Source organism: Chiloscyllium plagiosum, chromosome 19 (genome assembly GCF_004010195.1).
Source record: "Chiloscyllium plagiosum isolate BGI_BamShark_2017 chromosome 19, ASM401019v2, whole genome shotgun sequence".
NCBI lineage: Eukaryota > Metazoa > Chordata > Chondrichthyes > Orectolobiformes > Hemiscylliidae > Chiloscyllium > Chiloscyllium plagiosum.
Window position 1 is genome coordinate 16980276 of NC_057728.1, and position 13343 is coordinate 16993618.

General features: G+C 39.2%; 1 protein-coding gene across 2 annotated transcripts in view; it reads left to right on the forward strand.

Moving 5' to 3' along the window:
* scube1 (signal peptide, CUB domain, EGF-like 1) overlaps window positions 1–13343 on the forward strand; it is a 282056-nt gene that overhangs the window by 171510 nt on the left and 97203 nt on the right. The gene's annotated exons all lie outside the window — the stretch shown is intronic.

The following is a 13343-nucleotide window of genomic DNA, read 5'->3' on the forward strand; positions in this document are numbered from 1 at the left end:
GAATGCCTCTTGGAAAATTAAAGATCTGCTAACTGCCTAAAATGGATGCACAAAATTGTAAAAAGAATATTTCCGAAACTTCACTGATTGCCAAAGTAAGTGGTCATACATAGAAGAGCTGTTTGTTAAAATTATACTGCTTATTTTTCCTTTGTATCCTGGTGGTTTAGACAAAGTTCATGGTGAGTAAGTGCCTCCTTTGATAACATGCTGCTTTTGAAGAGAAAGCATGAATTTTCTGCATTTGGTGCAGTCCATGCAACAATGGCTTTTGTGGGAAATGTATCCAGATGCTCAGTTTTCTAACACCATCATGGCTTCAGGTGGTGGAACTGGAAAAATTGTGCGTACATGATATGGAATGAAATGCAATGAAAACAATTGAATAAGAATTCCACAACAGGATGATGGTCTTTGGGAAGGGGTTTTTAAAAGCCTCAAAGGTGTCATTGGATGTCTTAGCCATGAGTGGACTAACAGAGGACCAAGGAGAGAGAGGCAACAGAAAAAGGAAGGCTGTAGGCATGAGTCTGCAGGCAGATGATAGTCATCCAGCAATAATGCTTTGTTTTCTGGAAGTGGTGCTGTATGCAATGATTGTGGAACCTAGATTCAGCTAATAGCTGTCCTGGATGACACAGAGTGCATGACCCCTGGGTGGCATGGTTCTTGCAGGAAGCCGTACAACAGATAACACAATTTTCATGATCCACCTGTGTGTTAGCCTATAAGGCAGCTTTCACCAGATGTGTGTGTGTTGCCCTCTGCGAAGTAATTGCTTGCATATTGGTTGGTGCAACAACCCAACTGAGAAACACCCGCTATTTGGCAAAACTGTCTAATTTAGAAGTGTTACTTAGGATAGAATTTTATGAATTTCATTTCCTTAGCTGGTCAGCAACAAATATTATTTAGCAACAATTTGTTGCACCCTCTTAGAACTAGAAAATGAGGATGTTTATGCAGCACCAGAGATAAAATAGATCATTATCGTGTCCCGAGTTATTGTATAAGCCATTGTAAAGGTAAATCTCGGTTATATTGTCTCTCATTCATTTATAAATTGAAACATACAAATGCTCTTCAATTCTGACCAATGGCTGGAGCAACTTTCCTTCTGACTGGGGGTTTCCTCAACTCCTATTTGCCCTGATGTGGAGGTTTTGTTGTTGGACTGGGGTAGGCAAAGTTTAAAAATTCACACAACACCAGATGATAGTCCAATGGGATTATTTAACTTTTGGAGCACTGCTCCTTCATTAGGGAACTAGTGGGGCAGGTACCTAGGACACAGAATTTCTAAGTAGTTGGTAATTCACCAAGGGCCCATCTCCATAGTATGTATCTTAACCATTCTTTGAAAAGAAGAGATACGGCAATGAAGATTTTCTTCCTGCATTGATTAGAACTAATTTCACGTCCCTGCCCAAGTGAATGCAAGATGCAAAGCTTTGTCTCTTTTTTTTTAATTCATTCATGAGTTGAGGGCTAGAATGTCAGAGGTGCAAAGGGTAGATCAATCTGCGGATGGCTATGGCTGTTTATTTTAAGCTATTTTACCCAATTGTCTTCACTTTTTATCAAAGATGTTTAACCAATTCTACAATGCGGAGGTGCCGGTGTTGGACTAGTGCAGGGGTGGGGAACCTGCAGCCTTAAGGGCGCATGCGGCCTTCTGGGCCATTGTGTGTGGCCTTTTGAATGAATCCAAATTTTGCAGAACAAATCTTTTATTTTTTATTAATATGCAGCTGTTATAGACTTATTAATTGGAGAATACAATGAAAGGTTCTCTGACTTTGAGAATCATGACACCACACTCAAATTAGCATTTCAACCTCACCTAGTTGATGACTCCAAGGCTCCTAACGAACTACAGATGGAATTGACTGAGCTCTCAGAAGATGATGTTCTAAAGTCCTTATTTGACGCTAATAAAGATCCGATTGAAATATGGAAAAATGCAATAGAATACCCATGCCTTCGGCAACATGCACGAAAAATGCTTTCTTGCTTTTCAACCACTTATTGCTGCGAATCTACATTCTCCTACTTAACCAAAATCAAGACGCCCTTAAGGTCACAAATGACGGATACCCATCTAGAGGATCAGCTCCTCCATGCTGCAACCAAATATTCAAATACTTTCCTACAAAAAGTAGTCACAACAAAGTCATTAAAAGGTTAGATAACTTTAGAATTAACATTTGTTTTTCATTTTTTTAGTTAATTAGTACATAGTAGTTAGATTTTTACAAAATAATGTGAATTTTGAAGAATATATAATTGAAGTTTCTTGGATGCGGCCTTATTAGATTACAGCTAACATAATGCGGCCTTCTAACATGAAAAGGTTCCCCACCTCTGAACTATGGTGTACAAATTTAAAAATCACACAACACCAGGTTATAGTCCAACAGGTTTATTTGGAAGCACTAGCTTTCGGAGCGCTGCTCCTTCATCAGGTAGCTGTGGAGCAAGATCGTAAGGCACAGAATTTATAGCAAAAGATCACAGTGTCATGCAACTGAAATGATATATTGAACACACCTAGATTGCTGCTAAGTTTTACATAGGTTTGTTCAATATATTGTTTCAGTTGCATTTTATATCGTTGACTTTTACTTCTCTCTAAAATAGTGAAATCGCTCAGTTGTGTTTAATCACTGTCAAAAAGTCTAGTGAACGTAAAACCTGGTGGACATTGCTAGATGATCTTAGGCACTGGACACAAGCACGCCAAGTCCAGCCGACAGTGCAAAGTCATTTTCCTTTTGTTTCTTGATGGAATGGCACTATTTATTGTCCATTCCTAATTACCCTCAAGAAGGTGGTGGTGAGCCGCCATCTTGAACTGCTGCTATCCATGGGCAGTACGTGAAATTCAATACTATTAGGAAGGGTCAGTGATGGAATCATGATGTAGTTCCAAATCAGGATGATGGGTGATTGGGAAGGAAATATGTTCACCTCTGTCTCTTGCTCCTTGTTCGTTGAGGTGATCAAGGCTGTGGATTTGGAAGTTGCTGTTGAAGAAGCCTTGGTAAGTGTATCCTGTCCATTCATACTGCTCCTAGTATGCATTGATGAAGGAGGGATTCATTGGTTTAGGCTAGTGGATGGGATGCCAGTCGAATGGATGTTTGACCTGGATTATTTTCAGTTTCTTTTAGTGTTGGATGAAATTCCATACAGCGTGGAAACAGGCCCTTCGGCCCAACAAATCCACACCGACCCTCCGGACAGTAATCCACCCAGACCTATTTCCCTCTGACTAATGCACCAAATGCTATGGGCAATTTAGCATGGCCAATTCACCTGACCTGCACACTTTTGGACTGTAGGAGGAAACCGGAGCACCCGGAGGAAACCCACGCAGACACAAGGAGAATGTGCAAACTCCACACAGGCAGTTGCTCGAGGCCGGACTTGAACCTGGGTCCCTGGTGCTGTGAGGCTGCAGTGCTAACCACCAAGCCAATGTACCGCTGGGGCTGCACTCATTTAGGCAAGAAGAGAGTATTCCAATTATTTGTGACTTGCGCCTGTAGATCGTGGACAGGTTAGAGCTCAGCCACACTCCTCAAAATTCCAAGCCTCTGATCCGTAGCTGGAGTTTTTAATACGTTAGTGCAAGTCAGTTTCTGGTCAAGAATAATTCTGAGGATCGTGAGGAATGGTTCAATCATCCAATGCTGACTGTCCTTGACATCTTCACAATCTTTAACTAAGTGACACCAAGAACCTCTCATAAAACTGAAGTCAGAATCAAGAGGGTAAGTCATCATTTTCTGGAGTCATACCCAGCACAGAGGAAGATAACTGTGGTTGTTAAAGTGTAGATATTCAGTGCACATTGTTCAGTTCTATTTGTAACTCCTCAAATAATGAAGTAGTCCCAACATGAAGCAAGACCTGGATAATGTTCAGGGCTCCTAGGTCAGCATGCTATGTAAGTGGTAAAGAATGGGATTGGAAGCAGCTTTTATACAGTACTTTCACATTCATTTACAGATATACATATTACATCACCACCTAACCTAACACCCACATTTCTGCCTTTTCTTATTTATAAAACCATCAATGAATTCCCAAATAATGCCCAGCACCATGCACTTAAAATTAAAGATAATTAACAAGTGTCAAACAATGGCTATCTGAAACTGGTGTGAATCTAACTACCTTCCCCTAGCAGCCACAGCATTGCCATCACTGAATTCCCCACTATCAATATCATGGGCAGAAATATAACAGGTACAGCTTACATGAATGTTATGGCTACAAGAACAAATCAAAAGTTAGGCATTTTGAAATAAGTAATTGTCCTGGCTCCACAAATCAGCTGCAAGGTGTCAGTCAAGACTATGATGGAATACTCCGCTCCAGTCATACTTCAGAATCTTGATAGCATCCAAGATAAAGCTGCCTACTTGATGAGCACCTCATGAACCATGTTAAAATGTCACTGCCAATGCACAGTGGCAGCAAGTCCCCAAGGTATTACACTCTAGAATTGTACCATTAATTATGTATGGCCTCTCCCTATATCTTTTGACAAAGTGCATCACCTTTCTCATCTTCTGAGCTAAGTTCACTTATTCCTAGCATACAAAATACATTTCACACATTGGGTCATCCCAATCCTGGTCTTCACTCTGCATCTGATCCAGGCCTTTGATTCTTCTCCTCGGTGAACAGACATTCCTGTATTTGTGTTGTCCTACCCAACCCAGCCATTCTCCGATTGATCTACTTAATAGAAATACCATCATCTGCTGCATCTTCTGTGAGATTATAGTGAGAAGGCTGAAATTTTAATTTGATATTACCATCAAATATACTAATGGCAAAACATAATAGGAACTTCACCCAAGATTAGAATCATTTCATCTAACCAATGTTGTATAGTCAATGTGTATTACTGCTAACACTCACATTCTCTTTTACTTCTGTTGATCCATTCAAGAGAAATGTCTGAGTAGATTTGTCTAAAGGCAAACTATTTACGTTTACAGGCACGTAAGACATGCCATCAAACTTTCAAAGCGTTTTGCTTCAGGAAGTTGAAGATGCAACAAGCAAACAGGAAATTAATACAATTGAAATGCCTGTTCATGAAATGTATAGACCTACCTGAGGCTTTTCTGTGATCATATACCAATTTCTATTGTACACAGCCTAGACCTTTTGTGGACATCAGTTTCTGACAGAGATTAGACCGTGTTTAACATTGCATTCAGTCAACACTTGACTGAGTGTTTTTCCTTTTTTTTGTAACATTAAGTCCAGATATTGCAGGGCTAAATGTACTTCAGCCCACCTGAAACTCAAAGCTGCTGACAAATTACATCAGCTATCATTCTCCAGTAGCATGGGAAAAATCTTCCCAGGGCTTGTCTCAGATAATCTCTTTTAGGAAGGCAAGCAGAGATAAATTTTTCAAGCTGCCTTTATGTCTGCAAAAGTCTATTCAGGGAGATTTAGGTAAGATTTAGTGCAATAAAAGATCAGATTAACATGAAGTGTTTAGAACTGCCTCAGAGACCACATGTCTTATTTCTGACTGTTAAAGGAAGAAGGCTGTTTGAGCCCCTTATTTGAACATCATTACTTTGTAATTTTTTAGATTAAAAGCAAATCTTATATCTATGACTATATATCTATGACAAAACTAAGTGTAATTTACAAGTTGGTTGCCTGGAGGTAACCAGATGGAGGGGATCTACTCTCCATTGTAGAATCTTCTCAGTTTTTGCTCCATAAATTACTTTCAGCAGGAAATTCATTCTTTATCAGGTTTCCGTTCAAATGGTAAAGTTAAAGTGAATTTCTCCTTGTCTTGAAAAATGAATAACATTGTCCAAAATACTATTGTTTTGTTTCTCAAATGCTGACAAACATTTTGTAGAAATTCAGTTCCACTTCTAAACAAAATTATACACCTAAACCAAAACAAGTCACTCTTCACACAAGTATTTGATGGATGCTTGTCAACTTAAATAGCTTATTTGACAGATTTTGAAGCATCTTCAGAATGTTGTTTACTGACTGGGGAATACTATTTGCCATACTGTGAATATTTATTGCAGTTCAGGTGCATATTTGGGTTGTTTATTATCCTGTGGCATTGAAGTGGCAGTAGACCAAAAACTATCAATACCTAGCCTTTCAATTCTTGTAGCTGGTTGGAAATAAATGACCAATGCTAGCATCTGAAGCAATGGTGTCTATTAAAAGATACAAGCCAGGCTCGACCTTCTGAAGGATATTGATGCTATTTAGGTATTGTGAGCTCACCATTCAGTGGGTCAAACATTGAGTCACCACGCCAGCAGTTCTTCAAGAGAGATTTCTCCAAAAATGAATTATGAAATGCAGCAGTATGAATTTCTCCAAGGCTAAGAAGAAGCCATAAATGTCCTTTGTATCTCTGTAAAAAATATTTCCATCTGCCTCTTCATCCATGCCCCAAACCATTTGTCTTCCAAACAAAGTACTTTTGTCTCAACCCCACAGAGGCATTGGGTTTTCTGCTGTCGATATGAACCACCCACCTATACTTAATGAAAAAGAAATGTATATAAAAACTAGAACACATATTCCACAACTAATGGCAGCTGATGCTGAGACATTCAGGATTGTATCAGGATGTTTTCAACAGCCTGTTAGACCTTTTTGTAAACGAATTCCTTTTGCTTTAGTTGGGACTCTATTTGTTTTCTTAATGTTGATAATTAGTTGATTGCTCTATAAATCCCTGCGCATAATTTGTTCTTAAATATTAGTAACTATATCAATTATATCTCATCATTCTCTGGCATCAAATCATTAAGTATTGCTGAAAAAGCATTTTTGAAGCTTTTCCTTTTGCACTCGTCAGGAAAATTCATGAGTAATATTGTAAGGGAGAGTGCTGATTGATTAACAAGTGGACTCATTGATAGCTTTAGCAAAGAGCTAACTGTTAACTGCTAAACTTTGTATAAATTTCAAACAAGGCATTTGATTCTGATATGTCAAAGAATTACACTAAGAACCCCCTATTTTGCTGGGTTAAAACAGGCCTAATGTGTCTACATGCGCATTTTGTTTGTGAAGAAGAAGGCCTTATATATTAATATATGTAGCTTCCAGTACACACAAGTGCACCACACTGATAATCCTGATTTTTTTGCACATTTGATTATTTAGGACATGCTGTCCAATCTCATATTTGTTTCTGAAGTAGGATTTAGAATTTTGTAAGTGTGTGCTGCTTGGGTACAACAAATTTGTTGTGAACAGGTAAGATGGAAATCTTTGACAAAATGTGATTTTTTTTCTTTCGGCATTAGTGCAGTTACTAAATAAGAGTAGTCGCATCTCTGTTCCAGTCTATCTAGATGAGGGATTTTACTCCTCATGAGTTTAATCAATTCATTCTGTCCCCTTTTTATTTTAAATTTATTTATCTGATCTTCACCAACACGCACTTGCTTAGTTTGAGAAACTTGTCTTTTCCACCTGCCCTGGAAATACCAGATCATAAAACATAGGAGCAGAAATTAGGCCATCCGGCCCATTGAGTCTGCTCTGCCATTTGATCATGGGTGATAGGCTTGTCAGCCTCTTTTTCCTACTTTCCCCCCTTACCAATCAAGAACTTGTCTATATCTCAGTTTTAAGTATACTCAATGACCAGGCCTCCACTGCCTTCTGTGGCAATGATTTCCACAGATTCACCACTCTCTGGTTAAAGAAGTTTCCCCTTATCTCTGTTCTAAAGAGGCTTCCCTTCACTCTAAGGATGTACCCTCAGGTCCTTGTCTCTCCTGCCAATGGAAACATCTTCCCAACATCCACTCTGTCCAGGCTGTTCTGTATTCTATGCAGCTCTTACTATGACTATCAGGTAAGAGTGAGAAACCCAAATGTCAGCGTTCCCTCTCATTTGCTCTGTGCTTGCTTCAATCTTTGACTGAAGTGTGCATTGAATCCTTTCAGCTGGAAGGATTCCCTTGTCCAATTAGATGCAACATTCTGCCTATTCAGTTTAGTTGGTAACATCAGATGTCATTGCTAAGTTTGAGAGCTGTGCTTGGATTGGATGCAGGTGCCAACTGTTTCATGATCCAGTTTCATTATCTGGATGGGAACATTGTCTTGAAAATTTTGCTTGGTGTGGTTTACTGAAGATCCTTCAGTTTAACTGGTTGAAGAGCCAGATTGTGTCTTGCTCTGTTCTGTGGCTGTGAAATCCCACATACATCCTTGGCTGGGCTAGAAGGACTGCACTTTGAACATAGCTCTTCCGGAATGTATGACAGTGTCCTGAAGCCTCTAGTCACTGTGGAATTATCCAGGTGAAGCCTGGCCAAGATGAGTTAGGATCCTACTCAATTCGAGCAAACTTCTTCGAGACTGTTAATGAGCCCAGGATGGTATGAAGATCATTTTTGAAATGTAATTTGGCAAAACCTAGTCAGTTTGATGCACATTTGTGTACAACTAGGACCATAAAGCATAGAAGCAGTAGTAGGCTGTTCAGCTCCAAGAATCCAATCACCATTCGATTGTGGCTGATATGTTTAATAACCCCATTCTCACGCCTTCTTCCTGTAACCCTTGATCCCTTTACTAATCAAGAGCCTATCTATCTCTGTCTTAAATACACTCAATGACTTGGCCTCCACAGCCTTCTGAGGCCATCAGTTCCACCTCTCAGTTCTAAAGGATCATCCCTTTGTTCTGAGGCTGTGCCGTTGGATCCTAATCTCTCTTAATAGTCTTCTCCATGTAACTCTATCCAAGCCTCTCGGGATTTTGTAAGTTTCAATCCGATCCCTCTTCCTCCTCCTCCTTCTAAAATCCTTTGAGGACAGTCCCAGAATCCTCAACCGCTCCTGATATGAGAAGCCCTTCATCCTCACGATCATTCTTGTAAACTTCCTCTGGACCTTCTCCAAAGTCAACACATGACTCACAGGGCCCAAACCTGCTCACAATGTTCCAGATGTTATATAACTAGAGCCTTAAAGCCTCAGCAGTACCTCTCTGCACTTGTATTCTAGCCCTCTTGAAATGATGCGAACTTAGCATTTGTCTTCCTAACTGTCAACTGAACCCACATGTTAACTGTGAGAAACCTAAGCGAGGACTCCCAAGTCGCCTAGTGTCTCAGATTTCTGAAGCCTTTCCCTATTTAGAAAGTAGTCCACACCAGTCTTGTACCTACCAAAATACCTTACCTTTAATTTACCCACATTGTATTCCATCTGCCACTTCATTGCCTACTCTCCTAGCCTGTCCAAGTCCTTCTGCAGCCTCCCCACTTCATTAACACTACCCGTCACTCCATTTATCTTTGTATCATCTGCAAACCTATCAACAATGCCATGAGTTCCTTTGCCCGGATCGTTTATGCAAAATGTGAATAGTTGCAGTCTCAACACTGACCCCTGTGGAACTCCACTAGTCACCAGCTGCTATCATCACTCCTTAGTCCCCACTCTCCGCTAGTCAACCGATTCTCTATCCATGCCAGTACATTGGCCCTTACTTTATTTAGCAAGCTGCTGTGCAACCTTGTCAAAGATCTTCTGGAAATCCAAATAGATCACGTCCACTGGTCTCCTTTGTCTAATTTGCTCATTATCTCCTCAAAGAATTCCGATAGATTTGTCAGACATGATGTCCCCTTGCGTCAGCTGACAACCCCATCTTACCAAGAAATCCACAATCTCATCCTTAACAGGCTCTAAAATCTTACCATTGACCACCAGCCTATAATTTCCCATCTGCTTCCCTCCTTCTTAAACAGGAGTGTTACAGTCGCCATTTTCCAGTCCTCTCGGATCCTCCCTGATTCCAATGATTCCTGAAAGATGATTACCTTTACAATCTTCTCAGCTATTTCCTTCAGAACTCTGTGGTATAGTTCATCGGGTCCAGTTGATTTATCCACCTTCAGGCCTTTCAGCTTCCCCAGCACATTTTCCTTAGTGATGGTTGGATTCATTGTGGCAAATGCTCCTTTTTCTTGATGATAAATGATTGGTTTGGCTCAGAATCAGTCAGAATGCCTTTCAGTCGGCTTTTCAGCTGCTTTTGTGCAGGGCGTGGCTGCTGGTCCTCTGCTGCGCGAGCTCTCCTCCTCTCTAACTAGCAGCATGCTCCATCATGGCTATAGGCAGCTTTTGTTGCTTGTAGTCTTCAGGCAGCTCCCAACTGCTGGTAATGTTTAGACACCATTCAGTGTGTACCGAGCGCCCCTTTGATCAAGTTAGAATGTCTACATTTGCTGATCAGGTTTTGTAAATTTCTGGGTGTTGACAGTTCAGGTACATGTCTGAACATAAGACAGACTGACCATTTATGTGAGTGAATAATCATAAGAATCTCAAAATCAGTCTCAAATGTTGTAGCAAAATAGCACAATTACTTCATAAACATGTAATAGTATTCTATAGTTTCTACTTTAATTTAACTACCTTTTTTGAGACTTGGAGAGCTTCTGTTCAGTACATACTTAATTTCGTGAAGAACCCAAGATAGTGGCTGAAGAGATTTGTCCAACATTATTTGAACTAATCTGCTCAATTTGTTGCCACTGTCCTTTATTGGCAGCTGTTGTCCACTGTTGTCCAAAGTTTGCATGCTATTGGCTGGAAAGATTTTCTGGTCCCATTAGATCATTCCCGTTAACTTGGAATGTTCAAGGAATATAAAGTAAGAAATCAGTTTTTGTTCCTGTTCTCCTGAAAACTGCGCACAATTCAATCTAATTGTGGATGCCAATGGCCTCGGCATGATTTCCAGCTCATTTCAGATCCAATTGTGCATTACATAATGCATAATTGCCTGTCTCAATCATTGAAATGGAAGGTTTAAGCAGGCAAGGATTTTGTTTATTTTATTTTTAATTTGCTTTTTTCAACTATTTTTCTCAAATCACATTTAGGGTACATTTGTATTTTTTTTAAAAACTTGAACATGACTGGCTGAAACTTATACAGCTGAGCATTAATTAATATGAAATGGAACTTTTCAGTTTAATGCTGAAGAAACTGAAAATCTATGTGCAAGCTGCAGAGCTCTGTATCTTTTAGGAAGTGAGCTAAAATCATTGGTTGTTGCTTTAACAAATACCAAATATCCTAATTAACTACATCAGCATAGCAAAATGTATAGTCAGCAGTGACATTATTAAAATGCATTAAAGAGAATGAAAACTAGAGTTTGTGACCTGAAACCGTAAGTAATCAAATTCTGACCTTTCTTCATGTTTACACAAGAGCTTTTGTGGTTTTTCTGACCTGGAGGAAATTATCTCCTGGTTAAGCTGGCATTCTGCCCTCCCTCAGATATTATCACACTCAATTAATTTGTTCGTAACTTCATGACTGAAATTTCAGTCTAGGAAGATGAGTAAAGATGAGTGTAAAACTCGATACTTGGTCAGGAGACTGCTTAACCTTAATGACTATTATTTTGCTGGATAGTTTGACAACATTTGTGTTTAATTTATTTGAGATTGTTGTCTTTTTAGTCATTTTCTTTCTGCAAAGGCAAGAATTTCAGCTCCAATTTTTATTATTTTGGAATAACAACCCTTCTAAATGTACTTTGTGTATCAAAATATTTGCTTCTTCTATGAGGGTGAATCGATACTTAGTTCCTTGGGCATCGATCATGAAGAATCAGTGCTGTATTAACGTAGGAAATTAACTTTTTACAAATTCTAAATCTCTCCTCTTGCACCCATCCCCAATTTGTTTGTGTAAATAGTCTTTTGGTGTTCTGTTATTTTTTTTCCCAAAAAAGAGAGGGTGGAAAGTCCTATACCTTTTAATATAGTGTTGATGGCTGGTCACCATCATTGTATCACTGAAAGAGCAAGTAAGCTTTCAAGTTTTTTTTCCAGCTCTTTGTAGGAATTTGTACAAAATGACCGTCACATTTAGTAATGATTCATTATCTGTGAGGCACTTTGAGATGCATCCAGGTGGTATATACTAGAGCTCAATTTTTTTTTCCATTGTGGTGACAGTGCTATTAACACCTATATATTGGTATAATTTGTTGCTCTCCATCTTTGTATCACTATTAGTTGTGGAAAGATCAGGCGGTGGATTTCATTAAGACATTTTATTCCCATCTTGTTGATAATCCAGCAGTTTGCTTGAAATGTAATGTATTTCAGTTGAATATATTTGTATTTGTAACATATATTATATGTGGTAAATAACTGAATTGAAGAGATTACTTGCAGCTGTGGTTCTGTTTAAATTCATGTTCTCCTTTTATGAAAAATTAAAGTTTCAACTTACAAAAGTAACCTTATGTTTTTGCAGAACTTTAAAAATGGCTGTTCAGATATTTTAACAGTGATGATTTCACTGTTAAATGCACTGCTGACTGCAAATCCTCATGGCAGCTCCTCTGACCCATTTATTTATTGATTTTTGCCCTTGGCTGGTTTATGCCTAAAAGGTGCTGATATTGATCTGAAGTGGAATCTCTCGTGCTGACTTCTTCATTGAGAATACGAGATGCTACTTTACTAAGGATTATGATCATAATCTCTGATGCAAGCCTGTAGTCCTGATGACTTTAAAATTAAAATCAGAGCAAATTGTTTCTCCATGCATGCTTAGTAAAGCCAGCAAACGTTCTTTTTGTAAAGTGTACAACATTTATGTTCTGAACTGGGCAAGCAAAGGCTCAGAGATCCTTCTGGTATGCCTGAAAGTCAGAGCTATAAAATAAAGGAATTGGCCTCTTGGCCTGATGTCAAATGTCTATGGTTTGGAACAGAAGATTTATTTTCAAAGGTTTTTATGAAGCTCCATTAAGGTTCTGTTTATTTACATTGACAAGTGTAGCATAATCTCCTAATAAAGCAATCAAAGCCACTAAATTTCCCCTGGAAAAGGGATTTGAGGCCTCACTGGCATCAGGTCCATCATTTATACTACAGTCACCTCCTGCTCTAATCCATCAACCTATTTTTTGCAGGCTCACTTTCAATGCACATTTTGCCTGCATGTGAGGATTTGCACATACGCATTTAAAAATGGCCATTTCTGCTGCTTCAAGATTTCTGCTGACCTTTTGGTGATGTTGCAGTGGGTGATTGGGAGGATGAATTGTGGGAACTGTTCCCTGCGGAATTTCACAGCTGGGAAGAAGGTCATTCACCAAAGTGGGCCTGCTCCAACCTTCTCAAACTATATTTACTCAGTACATCCTAATTGCCTTTGAGAAAGTGATGGGCTGGGCCTGATTGAAGTGTCCATTTGCTAAAGTTATTCCTGCGATGTTAACATATCAAGTTTCAGAATTTGTCACTAATATCTAGAAAG